Genomic DNA, 10,852 nt, shown 5'->3' on the forward strand with positions numbered 1-10,852 from the left:
AAAAAGACTGGAAAGACATTTAATGAGATGTTAATATGGGATTGTTGGTTGTTTTTCTTGTCTCCTTTATACTTTTCAGTATTCTTTCAGTTTTCTATGATGAGTCTCCCCTAATTTATAATCAAATAAAAAATATGCAAATAATATTTAAAATATGTGCTAAAATGTCAACTAAAAGTAGTATCTCATTTAATTTCAATTCATTGAGTTATAACATTAACATTTAATAGTTTTTCTCTTGTGTATTTTTTTAATAAAAGAAAATTAAAAATTATGTCTCTTTGGGCTAATACTCTTCTGGATAATAGACACCGAAGGCTCATATTTTTTCTTTTCTTTTTTAAAAAAGATTTTATTTATTTATTTGAGAGAGAACATGAGCAGGAGGAGGGACAGAGGGAGAAGGAGAAGCAGACTCCCCACTAAGCAGAGAGCCTGATATGGGGCTCAATCCCAGGACCCCAGAATCATGGCCCGAGCTGAAGGCAGATGCTTAACCAACTGAGTCACCCAGGCGCCTCTATTTTTTCTTTTATTAAAGCCATATGCAAGGTTGTGTCTTTCTTGCTTCATCTGAAAGCAGTACAGCCTGGTGTGAAGCCTGTAGGTTCATGTCTGACTGCCTGAGTGGGCCAACTCAGCTGTACCATCATCCAGTCCATGACTACAGGCAACTGACTTAACCTGCTCTAAGTGTGTTTCTTCTGATTTGAGGGTGATAATAGCAGCCATATCAAAAGGGTGTTGTAAAAAAATATAAGCACTTTTTATTACTGTCATTGCTAGGACATATGATTAAATCGTTTTTGCTTTATGTCTCTGTTGGTCTAGTCGTACTGTTTGCAGAATTTTTTTAAAAGATTTTTATTTATTTATTTATTCACGAAAGATAGAGAGAGAGAGAGGCAGAGGCAGAGGGAGAAGCACACTTCCCTGCAGAGCAGGGAGCCAGATGCCGGGCTCTATCCCAGGACTCTGGGATCATGACCTGAGCTGAAGGCAGACACTTAATGAACTGAGCCACCCAGGAGCCCTGTTTGCAGAAAATTTTGAAGAATATTTTACTATAAAAATTATTTAGTGTGTTGAGCTCTCAAAAGTTGAATAGCATAGCCTTAACCAACTGGTCTACAAATCCGCACGGGACATCAGCAGTTATCGGCATGATGTAATCTTCATAACGACTCCATGATGTAAACAGAGTAGTACCACCGTTTTATAGAAGCAGACATACCCTCAGGCCCAAAGAGGCCAAATGAACCCCCAAAACGCAAGAGTCCAGATTGAAGCAGGTCTTCTGACTCCTGTTCTATCACATCACCCCCCCCACCCCGCCAGAGCGCACACAGGGGGATTTCCTTGGGGCTGAGTTTAACCTTTGATTCTTTTAGGCTTCTCTGATTTCTCCTTTGATCTGAGCTGGGTCCATCACTCCCCTGCACTCTCCCACACTCTTCCCATCAACCAAACTGCTGATCGGTGAACTTCCCCACTTATACCCCTGGGCTCGCTCATGCTGGCTCTTTGCCAGTGACTGCCTGCCATCCTTCAAAGCTAAAATCACGCTCTCTTCCTTCATCAAATATTCCCTAAATTTCTTCATTCAGTACTCTGTTTAATTTTAGCCTCTTTGAATCCTGATAACCTTTTGTTTTTCCTCTTACTCAGCACTTCTAAAGTGGTTCTGCATTTCCGTGGTTGGAGTAATTGTTTTCCCCCTCCACTTTCATATTCATTTTAAAAAAACTCTTATAGTACCCAGCATCGTGGCTCAAAAAGGAAGATGCCTTTGAATGGATGGGTAAGGGAGTTGACCATGTAGCAGGCAAAGAGGCACACATTTTAATATGTGCTTCACGAGACAAGATTGGGGGTACAAACCATAACACACAAAAACACCTCCCTTTGCTGGGATCTTTGAATGTAGTGAGGGGCTTGCAGATTCTAGTTGCATTTCATTCATGAAATTTTTTTTGAGGTTTTAAAAATAGAATTCTTGCTCAGTTGTCCTTGGATCTGACCTCATTAATATACTGGAAATGAATTTGTTCTCCTTTGCGGGCACATTAACTCCTACAGGCCACAGAGATGGGGCACTCTGAAAATTCCCTGAATGTCAAACAGATCAGAGGGCTGCGGTCAGAGGCCCTCGGCAGCGGATCTGAAGCCAACCTTTCCCCAGGTGGGTCAGGATGCTCCTGCCCAGGGCAACGTCATTTTCAATTGATTTGTTGAACAGACTTCTCAATATGAATGACACTAATAGAAAAACCCTCGGCACAATTATGTGATCTAATACAAAATGTGGTCCTAGAAATTAGGTGAATAATGCATTTCAATTTTTATGCATTTAAATTTTTTAATGTCTCCCTTTCTGACCTATGAGTTTCATATGACTCAGGATATACTTGAAATACTTTATACAGTATATTTTATAAGTTAATAAATATTAAACCAAATGTGCACAGTAAAAAATATAAAAATACATTTGTATTTTGAGCCAACGAATCTGTGCTTTTAAAAAATAAATTTGATGTTTTTAAAAGTTTTGAATTAAAAAAAAAAAGAAAATAGAAGGCTTCAGCTGTCTTGGGATCATGAGCCACCATATTATCTCCAGAAATTCTCAGTAACACCAAGGTTAAGTGGGTGTGAATTTCGCCAATAGGGAAGTGTAGTGGGAATTTCCAGGGTATTATCGGAGATGAGCGTGTCAGTGGCCTGGAGATCAACCAAATGAAACAAGTAACAACGGGCTGATCTCAGATTACTTGCTGGGAAGAACTGTGTATTTGTCTGTGTTCTCTAAGAAGAAAGCCAATAGGAGATATACAGACATACAGATGGATAGATGGATCCATTTTAAGAAATCGGCTCACGGCTCACACAGAAATTCACCTATTTCTAGGCTGAGGACTCGCAGCATCTGAGTCAGCTGTCAGCAGTCTGAGACCGAGGCAAGCGGCTGGTACTTTCAGCCCAAGTTCAAAGGCGTAGAAGACAGACGTCCCGGCTTGAAGATGAGGGTAGTTCCTTCTTACTAACTGAAGGGGCCGAATTTATTCTATTTTAGTCTTCAGTTGATTGAATGAATCCCACCCACATTGGAGAAGATAATCTGCTTTACTCAGGCTACTAATTCAAATGTTAATTTCATCCAAAACACGCTCACCATCTGGCTCCAAAGGCTGTTTGACCGGAATAACGTTTGGCTTAATAAATATCAGGGCACTTTGTGACCCAGTCAAGCTGACACAGGAAATTACCATTACAAGTTGTTTTAACAGGATTTTCCCCACTGCCCAAAACAATCAATGCAGCTCTCAGAGTTGGAGCTTAGGGTCGGAGGACTCCCCTCCTCTGGTGTAGAGTGACTAGAGTGACATGATGACAGAGCTCAGACTTGGGAGTTAAATTGATCTGAATTGGAATCCCACATCTCAGCCACTTTTTACCTATGTGCTCTTGGACAAACTGATTAACCTCTCAATCTCCTCACCCAGAAAGCACATCATATTGCAGATTATTAGGGGAAAATATTTGTGATGTGATTGTCATATATGTAAGCATTTAGTACATTTTATCTATTATCCTTAGTGCTTCCCTCCGGATTTATGTATCCGTGATCCAAAAAATAACTATTCTGCCCTTAATACTTTAGGTAACATAGAAAATAATTTGTAGATAGAAGATAAATCAGTGTAGCTTGAATGTAGTATTTTTGAAGGTATGGTCAGAGTTTGTTTTTTTGTTTTTTTTTTTTACATCAGCAAAATATATCTGCAACTTTAAGGTTTGGAAAATCAAAACAAACCGTGATATTAATTCTTTATATACTCCACATTCCTCTATAATGTGCTTTGATTTTGTGACATCCTGAATCTTCACTGAGTCTTCAATGTGCCTAACTTGGCAAGGCAAGCCGAGGGCGCATCTGCATCAGCGTCCACAGTGGGCAGCGTGTTCCCTGTTGTTTACTACACCCTCCCCATTAGTCATTCCCATTTGGAGACCGAGAAAAACACAGTTTTGGGACCGCTAACAGGGCATTTTAATTTGGCTATGCAGAGCTTCCTGTTTGGGGCACAAACTCATTGTGGCCTCAGTGAAAAGAACAAGTACGGCGAGGGCAGATAGAACATGGCCTGTCACATTGACTGGGGATCCTAGTCCCTCGCAACGAAGCTGGAACAAATTATCCAGGCTTAATTATAATTGACCTGCTAAGACTCGACCCTACAGACAAATCTCACAGACAGTAGTCGCGGAATGGGGCTGACCTGAGGGGAGCTGCGAAGCAGGGAGTGTCGTCCGTCCATCAGTGACCCTCATTTTCTGTTTTCACACTATTTTCCTTCTCTCCAGGCCAACTTTCATTATATACCTCCTTTCCTTTCTGTGTTTTCTCAAGCCCTCTGTTCCTGTCACAGTTAAAGCTGATTTGTAGTTTGGAATTAATGACTAGTTATTTCACCCCTCGGGGCGTATCTGGGTTTCAAACAAAGATGGCAGTTACAGCTCAATGGCTGGCTGAGTGGTGTATGTCTACGACTTGGGGTTCAATTCTCGTCTCCAGCACTCATTACTTGGTACCCATCAGCATCTTGGTTACTTGCCCATAAAATCAGGACAATAAAAATGACATCCCAAGTTGAGTGAGGACTCAGTAACATCTGTTAAAAAAATGCTTTGGTAAACTTCGGATTATTACAAACACTGTTAGGTGCTTTTTTTTTTTTTTTTTTAAGGATTTTATTTATTTATTGAGAAAGAAAGAGAGGGTGCACAAGTGGAGGGAAGGAGAGAGAGAGAATCTCAAGCAGACTCTCCACTAAGTGTGAAGCCTGATGTGGGGCTCAATCTCACGACCTCACCAAAAAAAAAAAAAAAAAAAGAGAGAGAGATCATGACCTGAGCTGAAATCAAGAGAGTCAGGCACTTAACCCACTGAGCCACCAGGTGCCCAATGCTGTCAGTTATTTTTATGATTAGATCAATACCACTAATTTTTCCATTTCCCTCACAGGATTCTTGAGGTCCCTGGAGGGGGTCCTGCTTACCACTGATCCCCAAGGACCACCTGTGCCGAGCAATAAGGAAGAATGCAACAATATTCATTAAATGAATGAATGAATGTGTGTATGAATGACACGGGAAATGGGCATTTTGAGCTGAATGCCTCATCCGTGCATCCCTTTTCTGCACGGACAGTCCTCAATGGCCACAGAAGAGAAGCAGGGTCCTCTCTTTTGATTCTCCAATAAACTGACAACTTATGTAAAGTATTCACCCCTATGCATATTGGAGTCGAAGTTTATGAGGTCCTTTTTCTGCCCACCATAAGCCAAAATTAGTGCTCCGAAGTGGGCAGAAAAAAAATCATTTGATCCTCAAACTCATACTTAAAAGGAAAGGCTAGTAGTTTATTTTTAGTTTTTGTGCCTGTGAATTTTGAGCCAGGATGACCACTAGGCCTGGATATAGAAACAGAGTGACACTATTATTTCTGCTAAGTGCCATCCTACATTAAACGTCACTTGTATTTTTTTAAAAGTGTAATTATTTCAGAGAGCCCAAAGGGCTAAAATTTGTGTGTGTGAAATAAACATGAAAAACCCCTTCCTCCCTTTATTATCTCTGCTGTTCAGTCTCGGGCTACAAAAGCACTGGGGGTGGGGCCCGGCCTATGGTCTCTGTGTGCTGAGTATCTTCTGTTTCTAGATCCCCCTTCCACTTTTCTCTGTGGACCCACAGAGTTTGGCCAATATGGGCTGCTCACACAGAGTCCCTCATTTCCAGGTCAGCAGAATGGAGGGCAGAAGAGTTGAGGGTATTTATTTCCCTGCTTTCTTCTCTAATGGCTTAGCAAGGGACACAGTGGATATTAGCATGGGGTTTACTACCTCCTTCTTGTTGCTACTGGCCCCAAAGTGTGCACTGTCTGTTGGTGGTTTCTGTAATCGCTGCCCACATCTTTCTTCACACAGAGTGCCTTTGTTAAAGGCTGGTCTCTCAAATGAGCCACTGAAGCATGCCTCTTTCCTGCCAGGACCCCAGCTGATATACCTCCCCTGCAGAGAGACTCTAATGCATCTGTGAGTTGGCCTTTGTGTCTTAGATACTTAAACATCAGCAAAAGTCTGGGTGGGGAGGCACCTGGGTGGCTCAGTCGGTTGAGCATATGTCTTTGGCTCAGGTCAGGATCTCAGAGTCCTGGGATCAAGCCCAATATTGGGTGCCCTGCTCAGCGGGGAGTCTGCCTCTCCTTCTCCACCTGCCCACCCCCTGCTCATGCTCTCTCTTGTTCTCTCTCCCTCTCTCAAATAAATACATAAAATCTTAAAAAAAAAAAAAAAAAAAAAAGCCTGGATGGGAATCCTCTATCCATTTCTCTGAGCAATTCACCAACTACTATCATTTTTATTTTTTATTTTTTTAATTTTTTAAAAAAGATTTCATATGGCTTTAAGTAATTTCATAAATATTTCCATGTCTGCTTTCCTGGGTCCTGTTCATGAGGTCGGCAAGCATCAGTAGTAGCATGAACGTACGACACAGGGGTTCTCACAATGTGCTCAGCACCAACAGCAGCAGTGTCACCTGGGACCTTATGAAAATGTAAATTGTTGGGCCCAGACCCAGACGTACTGAATCAGAAATCTGGAGAGTGAGGCCAGCAATTCGTGCAGCGATTCCTGTTCCAGCAAGCCTTCCAGATGATTCCAGTACAAGCTGAAGTTGGAAAACCACCAGTGTAGCCTATGGCTACATATGCATTTTAATGTAAGGAATCCCATCCTGTTCTATCCCATCCTCCACTCCACTGGAAAGGACTTTCACTTTTCCAGTTCAGTGGTCTTCTCAGACTGGAGTACACCAATGCACCAGAATGACCCTTGAGCTCACTCAAGATCCAATACCTATATCCCACGCTGGATTCAGGGATCAGAATTTCAACTTTGAGAACCACTGATCCCTCCATCAGCTCAAAATGAAAAGAACCACACCTGGAATAGAAACAACAAAGCTGAAGGAAGAACATCCATCATCTGGATGTGGTAAGTCCTATGGAACCAGAATTACTTTGGACATGACTTTAGATTGTGGTGTACTGGCTACTGGAGGAGAAGGTTTCCTATTGTATACAGCTGGATCATGTTCATGGCAACTTTGGATGCAGACAAGAGCCAAATAAATGACCTGTTTTGAATGTGCTTGTCCTCCCATTCCTCTTTCTCTCATACTCTGCTCCCATCCACAGTTCCGACCGAGAGAGCATTCCATCCAGTTATCCCAGGCCCCTGATGATTGCGTCCAGTCCAAAACATTGGCTGGCTAGCCACTAATAGATCCCTGCTTTCAAAAATGTGCACAAGGCCTTGCTCCTCACAGAGTGGTCCATGGACCAGCAGCATCAAGCTCTATCACCTGGGTTTCTCTGGGCCCACCTAGACCTACTGACTTAGAATCTGCAGCCTAACAAGATCCCTGGGTGATTCACACGCAGACTGATGTTTGGAAGCTCTGGTTAAAGTGATGTAAACCTTTTAGAGATTCGGGAGTAGATACTTCAACTCTATCCAGAATTGGTGGTCATTTAAAAAAAAGAAAAGATTTTATTTATTTATTGGAGAGTGAGAGAGCTAGAGAGAGAACAAGTAAGCTGGGGAGCGGAGAGGCAGAGGGAGAAGCAGACTCCCTGCTGAGCAGCAAGCCAGATGCAGGACTCAACCCCAGGACTATGGAATCATGACCTGAGCTGAAGGCAGATGCCTAACCGACTGAGCCACCCAGGCACCCTAGTGGTCAGTTTTGATCATACAAAATTATGATAGATTCTTAAAGAAATTAAGAAAGTCTGTCTACTGACAGCAAATGGCCATTGGAGACGATTAGAAGAAAGAAGCAGATATTAGATATATGAAGAAACAGAGGAAGTAGCTGAGTTCTTGAATTTTTTATATTAGGCTCCCTGATAGCAAACTTTCTTTCATTTTTTGATCTTGGACATCCAGGAGATTTCTGGTTGTATCATTACAATAAACTTCCCTTTTTACTTAATCTAGCTTGAACGAGTATCTGTTTCCAGCCACAGATAACTTGCAAAGAGATAACAAAAGCACAACTAAAAGAAAATTAAAATAGATATTTGGAGTCATTTATAAGGTATATTGTATAGGGTGTAATTTACAAGTAAATTACCTTTTAAAAATTTTAAATAATGCATAGTCATTAAGAAAAACTCAAAATTTTCAGAGAGAAGCAAAACGGAAAAAAGATCTTTCTTCCCCTAAGAGCCTTCTTCCTATTTCCTAGAGGTAAATGGTTAACAGCGTCTTGTATAATCTTTAATAATTTTTTTCTGTGTACCTGTAACTACCCCTGTTTTTTCCCTTGGTACCAATTGAAGAAAAAAAAGCTGGCTTTTGGTCCCATATTGAACTTGAGTTGGAAGAGGCAAGTCCAATCCCAAAGTTGAGAGTCGTGATTCAAAGGAACTAGAGAAGTTGAGAAAACTGTTTATTGGTGATTTGAGCCTTGAAACTACAGAAGATAATTAAAGAAAACATTTTGGAAAACAGGGCACACTTACAGATTGTGCGCTGATGAGAGACCCCTCCTCCAAACAAAACCTTCCAGCGGTTTTGGTTTTGTGACTTACTCCTGTGTTGAAGCGGTAGATGCAGACATGTGTGCCAGACCATAGGAAGTTGATGGGCACTGAAGAGAACTGTTTCTAGAGAGGATTCTGTAAAGCCTGATGCCCCTCCCACAGAGAAGAACATTTCTGTCAGTGGTATTAAAGAAGATACAGAAGACTATAATTTGGGAAACTACTTCAAAAAGAATGGCACAATTGAAACCATAGAAATTATGGAAGTTAGGCATAGTGGAAAAAAGGAGGATTTGCTTTTGTAGCTTTTTTAAAAAAAGACTTTATTTGACAGAGAGAGAGAGAAAGAGCACGAGTAGGGGGAATGACAGGAGAAAAGTAAGAAGCAGACTCCCCGCTGAGCAGGGAGCCCTATGTGGGGCTTGATCCCAGGACCCTGAGATCATGACCAGAGGTGAAGGCAGACAATGAACTGACTGAGCCACCCAGGTGTCCCCGCTTTTGTAACTTTTGATGATCGTGATACAGTTGATAAAATTATTGTTCAGAAACACCACACTATTAATGGGCATAACTGTGAAGTGAAAAAGGCCCTTCCTAAACCAGAAATGCCATCTACTGGATCACAAAGAGGTCATGGAGATGGATCTGGCAACTTTATGGGTCGTGGTAGAAACTCTGGTGATAGGGGAGGCTCTGATGGTGGAGGTGGTGGCAGGAGCGGCAGATATAGAGGAAGTGAGAGGGGGTAAAAGGGATCTGGAGGTGGTGGTGACAACTGTGGTGGTGGTCCTGGTTGTAGCAGTAGAGGACGCTATGGTGGCAGCAGGCCAGGATATGGACACCAAGGAGGAGGATGCAGTAGCGGTGGTGGAGGATATGATGGTCACAATACAGGAGATAGTTTTGGACCTAACTATGGTGGTGGTGGGAACCATAAGGATTTTAGAAATTAGAGTGGACAACAGCAATCAAATTATGGGCCCATGAAGGGGGCCAGTTTTGGTGGGAGAAGCTCAGGGAGTCCCTACAGTGGTGGTTAGGTACCTTGTGGTCAAGTGGTGGAAATGGCAGCAGAAGTTTCTGAAGAAACTCAGAAGAAAAGGCGTACAGTTCTTTGCAGGAGAGAGAGCGAGGGGTTGTCAGGACAATTGCAGGTCACTTTGAGACAGTCGTCCCGAATGCATTAAAGGAACTATAAAAATCTGCCACAGAAGGAACGATGATCTGTAGTCAGAAAAGTTACTGCAGTTTGAACAGGAACCCTTTTGTGGTGGGACCATCACAGCCATACTTTGCAAACAGTGCAGCTATTGATAAAACCAGTGTAGTGTCAATTACATGTACATTCCTGAGGTCTTTTACCTGTTGTAGCTTTGACTTTGTCCATGTCTTTGCAGTACATCAGGTATATTGCCCTGTAAATTATAGTGGTGGCATCAGAAATGAAAAATTAAGGAATTTTTAACTTTTTCCAAAAAGAAAAAAGAAAGAAAGAGAAAGCTGATCACCTTATTATCACTATGCCTGGACAGATAAATTTAAAACGATTTTTAAAAATACCCTTCTAGGGGCACCTGGGTGGCTCAGTCATTAAGCACCTGCCTTCAACTGGGGTCATGATCCCAGGGATCTGGGATCGAGCCCCACATCAAGCCCCACATTAGCCCTGCATTGGGCTCCCTACTCTTTGGGAGCTCTCCTCTGCTGTTCCCCCTGCTTGTGCTCTCTCACTCTCTCTCTGTCAAGTAAGTAAATAAAATCTTTAAAAAATAATAAATAAAAACAAAAAAAAATACCCTTCTATAGCTTATTATTTATAAAATAGTCCTTGGAGGCCTACAGTAGGGCAAACACCATAACCGCCCTGGATTTAAAGTATGGATATGCTTTAGTTTTCATTGAGATGCATTAAATAAATAGTTATATCAAAGGTTCCTGTTATATTCACTTTAAAATATTTGAAGACATTATCCAGAGCACAGGTAGGAATTTTCTTTTAGTATTTAGTGCTAGGGAAAGACCGTCATCCCTGAGAAATTGAAATGCTTCGTTACGTAGCAGGCTGAATCATTGACCATGGTTTTGACTTTTTGCCTAAACTGTCAGGGTGTTCAGAGTCAAACAAGAAATTAACCAAAGAAACTGATTTTTCTTTTTCTTTTCTCCCTCCCTCCCTCCCTCCCTCCCTTCCTTCTTTCTTTCTTCCTTCCAGTACCCTCTCTCTCCAGGGTGGGG

At 41.8% G+C, this 10,852-nt stretch overlaps 1 pseudogene; it reads left to right on the top strand.

The window, feature by feature from the left end:
* Positions 1-2,088: 2,088 nt before the first annotated feature.
* On the top strand, positions 2,089-9,719 carry LOC116857925 (annotated as a pseudogene).
* The last annotated feature ends 1,133 nt before the right edge of the window (positions 9,720-10,852 follow it).

This window comes from Lontra canadensis, unplaced genomic scaffold (assembly GCF_010015895.1).
Source record: "Lontra canadensis isolate GAN:19392208 unplaced genomic scaffold, GSC_riverotter_1.0 scaffold129, whole genome shotgun sequence".
Taxonomy (NCBI): Eukaryota; Metazoa; Chordata; class Mammalia; order Carnivora; family Mustelidae; genus Lontra; species Lontra canadensis.